Genomic DNA, 13,020 nt, shown 5'->3' with positions numbered 1-13,020 from the left:
GGAAATTTTTGCTTGACATTTTTTATTAAAATGTACTAGAGTACACTTTCTCCATAAATTGTGCATGTAAGTGAGATTTAAAGACAAACAGTTGGCTAAAATGTTATCTATCATCCAATAGTCTGCCCAGTCAACACACCTAAATCCTGCTGAACTGCTCTGGGATGAACTGGATTGCAAAGTCAAAAAGAAATATAAAATTTCTGAAGAACATCTCTGGCAAGGTTAACAAGAGGCACGACAAAGTATTGAGTGTTTTTAAAAATAAACTGTCTAAATAGACAGAGTTGTAAAGCTGTTATTTATGCTAAGGGAGGATTTTCACATGAAAAACAAAGTTGAATATTGGTACATTTATAATGGTATATTTCCTAGTTTGTTTCATATACACATAAGGAACATGCATATGTCTCATAAACCCTATACCTTTCTAATCTTTTTACAGGCACTGTAGCTTTTAAGTAATAAATCCTTCATGTGCAATGATTTTCTGTTGCTATCACAAAACTCGTTTGTTGAGACAAAACATTGAAAGAAATGGTCAGACTCAATACTGACAATGATTCAAAACTGTTCATTATATTATATTAATATTCCGTAATTTCCGGACTATAAGCCTGAATTTGACAAAGATTTTTATTTTAAACATAAATAAGCTGCACCTGTGTATAAGCTGCAGGTGTCTACATTGAAACTAATAAACTTTACACAGGCTTTAACGAAAGACAGAGTCTGTTACACGGTGTAACGGTTGAAATATGTTGCGCTTCCTTTAGGAGCATAGCGGTATTTTGGGAATAGCCTGCCGCCGCATTTTTCAGCTATTACTACATGTGTGGAGACCGAGGATTATGTCCTTATTATTTTCTGATGCTCAATTCTAAGTTTCTTTGACTAACCCGTAACGCTGTAGCCAAGAAAAATAAAAAAGCACGAGTTTTGATAACCTGTCTGTGCTTATATGATTTCTGTTGCAACTGGAGTTTGTGAGCTCTCCTTCACCCAGACTCAAAGCGTTACAACGGCTTGTATCTAAAGGGTAGCCGACCAAGAAAGTCATTGTTCACTGTCTTCCTCCTTCCTTTCACAACTATTTCTCTCTGGAGTTTATCTTTTGGCATCGTCGTGCGTTTAAAAAAAAAAGTTTTTTCTCCCGATGTCCTGGAGCTCAGAACACAGGTGAATGTTATGGGGTTCAGTTTTCTGGCTTAAAGTTTGTGAAACCGGGAAAAACCCAGGACAAAATCATAAATAAGCCGCTTCATTGTTTAAGCCGCGTGGGAAAAAAGTATAGTCCGAAAAATACGGTATACATTTTAATCTACACACTTTTACTGTTTTCTGAATATTTGATTAGTTTGTTGCTATTTGCATTATGTAAGTGAATTTTTTCATTCTCATTATATTTATCAAATAAGATTATGTCGCTCAATCACAGTCAATCAAATATTTTGGCACAGTAAATCTTTTTTTTTTTTGTCGCTGAATCACAGTCAATCAAACCAAAACCTGTTCCAGCATGATTTGGGTTGTAGAGTGAAAGCAAATAGAATAAACTGCAAATGTTAATGCAATATGTTGAACTGTAAACAAGTTCTTGCACTGCATCTAAAAAAAGGTTTTACACAAATTCCATACATGAGGTCACATTCCTTGTGGTAGTCTTGGTATTTTTTTGTGCTGGTCGATTATTTGTATTACTTTTAATTTTCCAAGAGTTTTTATAAAACAATTGTGAATCCCACAGATTTCACTCTACTACTTCAGACATTTGAAATGACCTTCCTTGTACATTTTCAAGAGCGGTGTAACCATCACACCAAAGATGTTAAAAGAAGTCATTAAAGGAATAATATTGCACTTAAGCAGTACTTGATCATTATTAACAGTAAAAACGCTAAGTACTGCCTAAGGAAAGTAGGAGAACAGGATTAAAAGCAATGCTGAAATTATAGTGTTAAAGGCATTTCTCTTCTGTTGGTTTCCTACATCTCTACCTGTGTGTGTGTCTCCTGGACCTGGGTGTTTCAAAGCAAACAACACAGACACACAGCAGAATGAAATCACGATCAGTGTTATAATAAACACAGAGTTGATAAAAGGATCAGGGAAAGTTAGGGTTATTTGACTGTACACAGCATATCCAAATAAAATGAACCAAACTGCTACAACTGCTGCAATTCTGTATTTTATCCCTTTATATCTCAGGAATATTATTGGATGCCGCACAGCCAAATATTGTTCAGTACAAATGCAGGTTTGTATCAGAGGCCTTCCACTCCAGCAAAAAGACAGAACAAAATAGATGACAGTAGAAAATGTGTCATTTCTTAAAATAAGCATATTCAGTAGTTCAGCAACACAAAAGAAGCAGAAGATGAGCTCTATTATAATGACGTTTAAAAGAAACACATGAGTTTGTTTGAATTTCCGCTCAATGCAAAAATAAAACCAGAGACACCATAAATTGGCTGGTGTACCAACGAGGGCACAAAATGTCATGATGTAAAGGTTAAATTAAATCCAAAATAAATTCCTTTTAGACAGTCATATACAGTAAATGGAGTTGAGTAAAGTAGAGTGGTATTTATCATCTCTTCAGGTATATCAATTATTCTGTATTAATTCTGATCTGCAAAGAGAAAACAAATGAATGTGTGACTTGTGTGACGGCTAGTTCTCAGACCCTAATACAAAATACAAACAGGTATGCTAAGCACACAGATGAAATGATTTACTTCTTCTGATATTTTTGTAAGAGAATATTGAAAAGAAAATGAGTAAAGATTTACAAAATAACGATTACAGTTAATGACAGTGACAAAAAAACTGTATGAAATCTGTGAGTCTACGAACTTTTTCTTTGACTTGTGTACACTATTTAGGGAAACATGAAATGCTGAAAGCTTATTTCTGGTTAAAGAATGTTGAAAAAGTTTTACCTGTCCACTGATACAAGCCTTCACAAAGTTTTCTGTGCAAAAGTGAGATTGCAAAGCAATAGATTTTGCAATTCAAATGGTCTTGCCAAGTGAAATAATTAATATGGCAATTGAAATGTTTTTTTTTTTTTTAAAGTTTTTCCATTTTTCATTTTGTTTGATTGAATACTACATTGGCATACAGGGCATCTGGAAAGTTTACTTTTTTCCACATTTTGTTATGTTACAACCTTATTTTAAAATGGATTGAATTGGATGTGAATACTTTCCAGATGCACTGTATTGATTTTAAAGTAAGCCATAAGTTGGACATTTTTGTTTTACATTAAAATGTATACATTAAAATGTACTGGTAATCTCTATAAATTGTTCATGTAAGTGTTATTTTAGAGCAAACAGTCGCCTGGAATTTTACCTATCATGCAATGGTCTGTCCACTTATCACACCTAAATCCTACTGAAATGCTCTGCGCTGAACTGGTCACAAGGTTAGAAAGAAATATCCAACTAGTGAAGATCACCTTTGGCAGGGTTTTACAAGAGTGTTTTTAGAACTGAGCTGTGCTGCGAAAAGTGTAAATAGCTGTTATTTGTGCTAAAGCACCATTTGTCCATAAAAAAATGAAAGTTGAATATATCTACATTTATATTTTAGTTTTGACAAAGTAAAGCTTTTGTCATTAAATTAGCTAGTTGCATATAAACATAAACATAAAATGTAGGACTTTCCTTCATGTACAAATGTTTTCTGTCACAAGAAACACTTTTTGAGACAAAACACTGAAATGATTTGACTTACAAGTATTGATCATTCATTAATCATTTTTTGGTTTTCTAAATACTTGATTAGTTTGTTGCTATTTGCATTATGTAAGTGAATGTTTTCATTCTCATTATATTTATCAAATGAAATTATGTCACTGAATCACAATCTATTTTTATCTGACAGTACAATTTCAAGACAAATAGAAAACATACATATCTTTAGAAAATTAAATATTAAATGTAAAACACACACACACATACATGCACAACTATGTTACCCAAATATAAACTATTTTGTCATTTTTTCCATTTATGTAATTTTATTTAATAAATTTAATTTGTGCCAATTTTATTGATTATTTAATTTAATCAATATAATAAAAAGGTTTATTATATTAATTATATAATAAGAGAGAAAAACCCCCCTGAAATATTCTCCTGAGATACCTGTGATCTGCTACTGCTGAGGATGGTTCCATATAAACAGTATAAAGATCCATGAAGTTACTGTGGAGGGTTAAACTTAATAAATTTGAGAATGGATTGAACTGTAATTAGTATAAACAGTCTGCTACAAGGCTTAGGGGTGCAATTGTAATCAAAATGACAATTCAAGTGCCCATCATTGAACATTTGATAATCTCAACAATGATGGAACTATAACAAATGACATTAGGTCTGGGTTCTGTCAGGGTTAGTGGGTTCTGTCAAGGTTTATACTCATAACATATGAGGGAGTTTTTCTTTGCCTCTGTCACCATTGGCTTACTTTTTAGGGATAAACTTATATGGACAAATTTATAAATGTAACATTTATATTTTTATATTTACATTTTTTTTCCCCTCCTTGAACTGCCACCTTAACGTGGTGGAGGGGTTTGAGTACCCAAATGACCCTAGGAGCTATGTTGTCCGGGGCTATATGCCCCTGGTAGGGTCTCCCAAGGCAAACAGGTCCTAGGCGACGGGTCAGACTAAGAGCGGTTCAAAACCTGAGATTGTGCATGAGGTTGAGAGGTTCCGACTAGAGATAGTCGGGACCACCTCTACGCACGGCCTGGGCTCTGGAACCACACTCACGAGAGAGAGGATGGACTCCTCACCACTCTGGGGTTGCCCATGGTGAAAGGCGTCGGGCTGGTGTGGGTTTGCTTATAGCCCCCCAGCTCAGCCGCCATGTGTTGGAGTTTACCCCGGTGAATGAGAGGGTCGTTTGCCTGCGCCTACGGGTCGGGGATAGGTCTCTCACTGTCGTGTGTGCCTACGGGCCAAACGGCAGTATAGAGTACCCGGCCTTCTTGGGGTCTCTAGGAGGGGTGCTGGACAGTGCTCCGACTGGGAACTCCGTCGTTCTACTAGGAGACTTCAATGCTCACGTGGGCAGCGACAGTGACACCTGGAGGGGCGTGATTGGGAGGAACGGCCCCCCTGATCTGAACCCGAGCGGTGTTCAGTTATTGGACCTCTGTGCTAGTTACAGTTTGTCAATAATGAACACCATGTTCAAGTATAAGGGTGTCCATCAGTGCACGTGGCACCAGGACACCCTAGGCCGTAGGTCGATGGTCAACTTTGTGGTCGTTTTATCTGACCTGCGGCCGTATGTCTTGGACACTCGGGTAAAGAGAGGGGCGGAGCTGTCAACTGATCACCACCTGGTGGTGAGTTGGATTCGATGGCGGGGGAGGAAGCTGGACAGACTCGGCAGACCCAAGCGTACTGTGAGGATCTGCTGGGAACGTTTGGCCGAGTCTCCTGTCAGAGAGATCTTCAACTCCCACCTCCGGCGGAGCTTTGACCGGATCCCGAGGGAGGCCGGAGATATTGAGTCCGAGTAGACCATGTTCTCCACCTCCATTGCTGAAGCGGCCGCTCGGAGCTGTGGCCGTAAGGTCTCCGGTGCCTGTCGAGGCGGCAATCCCCAAACCCGGTGGTGGAAACCGGAAGTAAGGGATGCCGTCAAGCTGAAGAAGGAGTCCAATCGGGCCTGGTTGGCTTGTGGGACTCCTGAGGCAGCTGACGGGTACCGGCAGGCCAAGCGAACTGCAGCCCGGGTGGTTGTCGAGGCAAAAACTCGGGCCTGGGAGGAGTTCGGTGAGGCCATGGAGAAGGACTATCGGCTGGCCTCGAAGAGATTCTGGCAAACCGTCCGGCGCCTCAGGAGAGGGAAGCAGTGCCCTACCAATGCTGTTTACAGTAGAGATGGGGAGCTGTTGACCTCAACTGGGGATGTCGTTGGACGGTGGAAGGAATACTTCGAGGATCTCCTCAATCCCGCCGTCACGTCTTCCATTGAGGAAGCAGAGGCTGAGGGCTCAGAGGCGGACTCGTCCATCACCCAAGCTGAAGTCACCGAGGTAGTAAAGAAACTCCTCGGTGGCAAGGCACCGGGGGTGGATGAGATCCGCCCTGAGTACCTCAAGTTTCTGGATGTTGTGGGGCTGTCTTGGCTGACACGCCTCTGCAGCATCGCATGGCGGTGACAGTGCCTCTGGAATGGCAGACCGGGGTGGTGGTCCCTCTTTTTAAGAAGGGGGACCGGAGGGTGTGTTCCAACTATAGGGGTTCACACTTCTCAGCCTACCTGGGAAAGTCTATGCCAGGGTACTTGAGAGGAGAATACGGCCGATAGTAGAACCTCGGATTCAGGAGGAACAGTGTGGTTTTCGTTCAAGGCCGTGGAACACTGGACCAGCTCTATACCCTCTACAGGGTGCTGGAGGGTTCATGGAAGTTTGCCCAACCAGTCCACATGTGTTTTGTGGATTTGGAAAAGGCATTCGACTGTGTCCCTTGCGGCGGCCTGTGGAGGGTGCTCCGGGAGTATAGGGTCCGGGGCCCTTTTCTAAGGGCTGTCCGGTCCCTGTACGACCGAAGCAGGAGCTTGGTTTGCATTGCCGGCAGTAAGTCAGACTTGTTTCCGGTGCATGTTGGACTCCGGCAAACTCTTGATTTACCGGTCAATCTACGTTCCTACTCTCACCTATGGTCATGAGCTCTGGGTCATGACCGAAAGGACAAGATCCCGGATACAGGCGACCGAAATGAGCTTTCTCCGCAGGGTGGCTGGGCAAACCCTTAGAGATAGGGTGAGAAGCTCGGTCACTCGGGAGGAGCTCAGAGTAGATCCGCTGCTCCTCCACATCGAGAGGGGTCAGCTGAGGTGGCTCGGGCATCTGTTCCGGATGCCTCCTGGACGCCTTCCTGGGAAGGTGTTCCGGGCGCGTCCCACTGGGAGAAGACCCCGGGAAAGACCTAGGACACGCTGGAGAGACTATGTCTCCTGGCTGGCCTGGGAACGCCTTGGTGTCCCCCCGGAAGAGCTGGAAGAAGTGGCTAGGGAGAGGGAAGTCTGGGCATTTTTGCTTAAAAAAACTTTACCTGTGCACTGATGCAGGACTTCTGAGTTTTCTGAGCAAAAGCAAGATTGCAACGCAATGAGTACAAACCCTGTTTGCAATTCAAATGGTCCAAACAGCCCTGTCCTATTAGAATTAATAACCTAAACTATTAATCGATTCAAAAGTTTTTGACATGTTTTGAAACACCCTAAATAGTGTATTTAGTTTAGATTACACAGTATGTTGACTTAATTATTTAATAGTAGGACATAAATTGGAACTTTGGTTATGTACAACATTTATGTTAAAATGGATACATTTCCATAAACTTGTTTTATTATACAAAAGTGAAAGTTAACATTAAAAGGTTTTAAGAGACATTACATTTTATTATATAAACATTGGTATTTCTTTTGGAGTTTGCATAGCCTTTTTTTGTGGCCCTAATGTTTCTTGCTTGTCTTGTCAAGCCTGTCTCTTGTCTTGCCATGTGTCCCTGTTGTGATTCATTTTATGTCCCAATCATGTCCAGTCATTGTTATTTCTCTTACCTATCCTAATTGTGCACAGCTTTTTCTGTTTTCATTTTTGGTTTTCCCAGTTCAGGTTTCATATGTTATGAGTATAAACCTTGACAGAACCCAATAATCTTGACAGAACCCAGACCTAATGTCATTTGATATAGTTCCATTATTGTTGAGATTATAAAATGTAATGTCTGTTAAAACTTTTTAATGTAAACTTTTGCTTTTGTATAATAAAACAATTTCATGGAAATGTATGCATTTTAACATAACTGATGTACATAACCAAAGTGCCAATTTATGTCCTACTATAAAATAATTAAGTCAACATACTGTGTAATCTGATCTAAATACACTATATAGGGTGTTTCAAAACATGTCAAAAACTTTTGAATCGATTAATAGATTAGGTTATTAATTCCAATAGGACAGGGCTGTTTGGACCATTTGAATTGCAAACATGGTTTGTACTCATTGCGTTGCAATTTTGCTTTTGCTCAGAAAACTCAGAAGTCCTGCATCAGTGCACAGGTAAAACTTTAAAAACCATGTATGAGCTTTCATTATGTAATTTATCTATACAATATATAGTGCATGCCAGTGATCTTAATAGTGAAATAACAATCAAAACAAAGAAACTTCACATACATTTGTGTTTTGTATATTGAAAAGCTGCACTGGCTGTTTGCTCTTTACAAAATGACAAACATAAATAAATAAATAAATCAGGAAACAACTGTTTGTAGCCAACTGTTAAGATTTTCTTATATTAAACATTTACAAATATTGTATATGCATAAACTATACAACACTCAAATACAAAACACATTTTCATTATTTCTGAATGTCTTGTTGTATTTAAGTGAGAGCCTGATCACTAATCTTTATATTCTAAAAGTAACATATTCTTTTGTTTTCTCTTTGCAGTACACCATTAAGACAGAATGAATAACACACCTGAAGAGATTCTCAATTCCACTTTACTCTATTTACCTCCATTTGATATTACTCAGTGTCTGAAAACAATTAATTTTGGATTTATTGTCTCATATTCTGTTTTGACAGTTTGCTTCCTCATTGGTACACCAGCCAATTCATGGTGTCTCTATTTTTATTTGTGCAGTGAGAGAAAAATCTATCAAACTCATATGTTTCTTCTGAATCACATTATAATAGAGCTTAACTACTGCTTAGTGTGTTTTGGAAAAATAACATATATGTTTTTTTTTCAAAATATCATATTTTATAAAGTGGTTCATTTTCTTCTGTGTCTGTCTTGGAGTGGACGGCCTCTAATACAAACCTGCATCTGCATTGAGCAATACTTGGCCGTGTGTCATCCAGTAACATTTCTAAAATTTAAAGGTATAAAATACAGAAATGCAGCAGCTGTAGCAGTTTGGTTGATGTCTTTAGGATACGCTGTGTATCATGTCATCACATTGGTTTACCCTGATGCTGTTTCCAACTCCCTCTTCACTGTAGCAATGGTTGTGATTTCATTCTGCTGTGTGTCAGTGTTATTTGCTCTGAAACACCCAGGGCCAGGAGATATACGTACAGGTAGAGATGTAGAGAACCAACAGAAGAGAAATGCCTTTAATACTATATTTTCTGCATTCATTTTAATGCTGTTCTCCTACCTTCCTCAAGCATTACTTAACATTTTTACTGGTTATAAAGAAGATTCTGTATTACTTAGGTGCAATATTATTCCTTTTATGACTGCTTTTAATGTCTTTGGTGTGATGGTTACACCGCTCTTGAAAATGTACAAGGAAGGTCATTTCAAATGTCTGAAGTGTTAGAAGTAAATCTGTGGGATTTAAAATTATATTACATAAATATTTGGACCGGCACAAGAAATAACAAGACTGCCAGTAAAATTTTATATTCCAGTAGGAATTTTACTTTTCTTAATAGTGCAAAAACTGCTCACACTACACGAATAATATAAAATTTTATCATGACATTTGCAGGGTTTTTTTGTATGATGAACTAATTGCATTTGATATATTTTGGTAAGAAAACTTGGTGAAATCTAATAACACTAATTTAATGTGGATATCTGAACATAAGATTCCAATGTGATCTTTGTACATTCCTTTTCAAATTTGCCATATGTTACCATTTGTTGTTATAAAAACCTCCACTTTTCTTGTAAAATATTTCACTAGTTTTTGATGTATGGTTGTGGAGACCTAGGTAACCATATCTTCATAGTGCTGGCTTTGTCTCCATCACAGACATTGTCATGCTGGAACAGGTTTGGGTCTTCTAGTTTAAGTGAAGGGACAATTTAATGCTATCACATTCGAAAGCATCCTGTAAAAAAGTTTGGGAAAGAACCATATAAGGCTGGAAATGTCAGGTGTCAGGTGTTCCAATATTTTGTCCATATAGTGTACATTTACATATATAAGTATAATTTGTATAATATGTGTCACTGCTTTGAATTCGTACATAATTTCTTTTTAACTCTTTGCTATTTCAATTGTATAATGTTCAGGTTTATGCTGAGGAATTGCAATGGTTTCTCTTATTCCTGTACATGATCTAGGTTAAAATATATATTTTTTGTTAAATAAAAATTTATCTTTAATAAAACCTTTTTATTTGTGTTATGATTGTACATTTGGAAAAAGGTAGATCAGCTGTGTTAAAGTTTTAAGGAAAAAAAAGTCACAGCTTTATATTAATGAACTTGTTCTGATAAATAATTGTTTCTATAGTTTTAGCTTAGACACAGGGTCTTTTAGGGCAGATGTGCCACATAATCTAAAACTAAACATAAATTGAATAAAATAAAGTGTTATTTAATAAAGAAAATTTTTAAACATTTATCGTAGGAATAGCACTTTTGAATACTTTCTAACAGGCAGTAGGTTTTCTATCATGAAAAACCTTTAGTACAGAAGACTTCCCTGTCAGAGCACTGCTGCAAATTGGCACTTGTTTATGTGATGATTTTAAATGTGGCCTGTATGAAATAAATACAATTAAACTGAAATTAAAGAAACCAATTTAGTGGAGTCTCTGGGACTTGTTTAACATAATCTGTAAAATGCCCTAATAAAGCAAATAAAGCATAAGAGGGTGTCAGGCTCAAACTCTATTTCCGATAAGACACTGTAGTCTTTCAATATTGAAGTCTAACTCCGTACACGTTCACAATTGCCCCTTAAAGTGATCAATCACATTCCTTTCCCGTTGCACACTCATTCAATTTAATAAAATTTTTATTTGTATAGTGTTTTTAACAACTAACATTGTCCCAAACAATGTTCACATAAATAAACAGATTACAAACATAAATGTTAAGTTTATAAATCTGTCCATATAAGTTTATCTCTAATAAGTAAGCCAATGGTGACAGAGGCAAAGAAAAAACTCCCTCATATGTTATGAGTATAAACCTTGACAGAACCCAATGACCTTGACAGAACCCAGACCTAATGTCATTTGTTATAGTTCCATTATTGTTGAGATTATCAACTGTTCAATGATGGGCACTTGAATTGTCATTTTCATGAAAATTGCACCCCTAAGCCTTGTAGCAGACTGTTTATACTTACAGTACACTATATACTATAATTACAGTTTAGTAATTATAGTATATAGTGTACTGTACTGTACAGACTACTATAATTACAGTTCAAATCCATTCTCATAGTTATTTAGTTTAACCCTCCACAGTAACTTCATGGATCTTTATAGTGTTTATATGGAACCATCCTCAGCAGTAGCAAGTAGAAATCAATAAAGTTGGCACAAATAAAATGTATTAAATAAAATTAAATAAATGGAAAAAATTCCATAAAATAGTTTAAATTTGGGTAACATAATTCCCCTTCAGGAACTTGAGCTGCGTCGAAACGCTATGGAAACGCCGCTGCGTTGTCCACGCTCTGAACCACGTGTGAAATCTAGCCAATAGGCAAGCCGTGACGTCATAGACGGGCGACGTCGCGTAAACCAGGAAGCTACAAGATGGCTGTGTGATAGCAACATTAGCTTCTGCTCGTTCAGGTAAGCGCTTTGTGTGTGTTATCTGTGCAGTCATGTGCTTAAATGCAGGCAGAGTTCCATCTGCGTGTTTCGTGCTTGCCCCGATTAATTTCGGGGGGGTGACACGCAGCCGTGCTTACTTGGCTCTCAAAGGTATCGGCTGTTAGCATTTTAGCAGTGCGGCTATGCGCTCCTGGCTGCTAGCCAAGCTCCCGTTTCCCGGAGAGAGCGCTCGTTTGGAAACAATTCTTTTCCCGGTGTGTGTGACGGAGTGCTCCATATTTCTTCCTCCGAGGTGAGAGAAATTTCGGAAATTTCGGGGAAGCATGCCTGGCGGCTGCTTCTTCTCCCGGTGTGGGCGGCGCAGCGTTACATGCCTATCTCTCCGAGAAGGATGAGATAATGGATGCTAGCGAGCCTGCGGACTCCTCACAGCCTGTATGTATGTGGAGCTCCTTGGGGTCGTGGCACGGGCCAGGTCCGAGCTGGATCTAGCTTGGCCGGTTGTGTAGCAGAAGCAGCGCGCACCCGGTGAGCTGGATGAGCGTTTCCTGCGCCCTGTGTCACAGCCTTAGCACCTTCCCTGATCTGCGCACCGAGGTGTCTGGGTCCTGGGAGGCCCGTGTGCACGCATGCTTTTCCGATGTTTTGTGCGTGAATGTTATTTGAGCTAAGTGGCGTGGCTACGGGACGATGCCGCTTGTGGTGGAGATGCTAGCTAGCTGTCTCCCCCTGAGTGCTGCATCTATGAAGGCTATCGGTTTACCTACGAAGAGCCGCTTGGCTCTGGTAGGTAGGGCTATGCGGCGGGTCAGGCTGCGGGTTGCTTCCACACGATGAGTGTGTTACGGGCATACCAGGCTGACCTGATATGGGGGACGATGTGAGCTTAATGCTGAGCTGAGGTCCTCTTGTGGTCCCTCCTCTCATTTAGAGCTGTTTACATCCCGGGACGGTTGGATGTCTGAGCAGACGCTCTGGCAAGACAGTGGCTGCCATGGGACGGTCTTGGCCAAGGCTATGCCTGTACGCCTTTCCCCTGATCGCGCTGCTCTTGGCAGTTCTGGAAAGAGTTCGCCAGGAGGGAGTCTGTCTTGATGGCGAGCGGAACCCAGATTCACCCCTGCCGGGAGTTGTAGAAGCTGTGGCTGTGGCCCCTGAGGGGGCACAGTTCGTAGCGGCTGTTCTCTCTACCGAGGTAGTAGAGGCTCTTCTCCACTCCAGAGCTCCCTCCACAAGGAGGTCGTATGCCGCACAATGGTGACTGTTTGCATCACAGTGTGAGCACCATGACTTGGACCCAGTTGACTGCCCGGTCGGTTCAGTTCTGGAGTTTTTACAGGTACAGTTTGCCTAAGGTTAACCCCTTCGACCCTGAGGGTTTCCGTGTTTGCTGGGTAGGCACCCATTGGTGACACATTTCCTCCGCAGGAAGGCAGG

The sequence above is a fragment of the Silurus aristotelis genome (assembly GCF_946808225.1).
Source record: "Silurus aristotelis genome assembly, chromosome: 4".
Taxonomy (NCBI): Eukaryota; Metazoa; Chordata; class Actinopteri; order Siluriformes; family Siluridae; genus Silurus; species Silurus aristotelis.
This window is presented reverse-complemented; position numbering follows the sequence as displayed.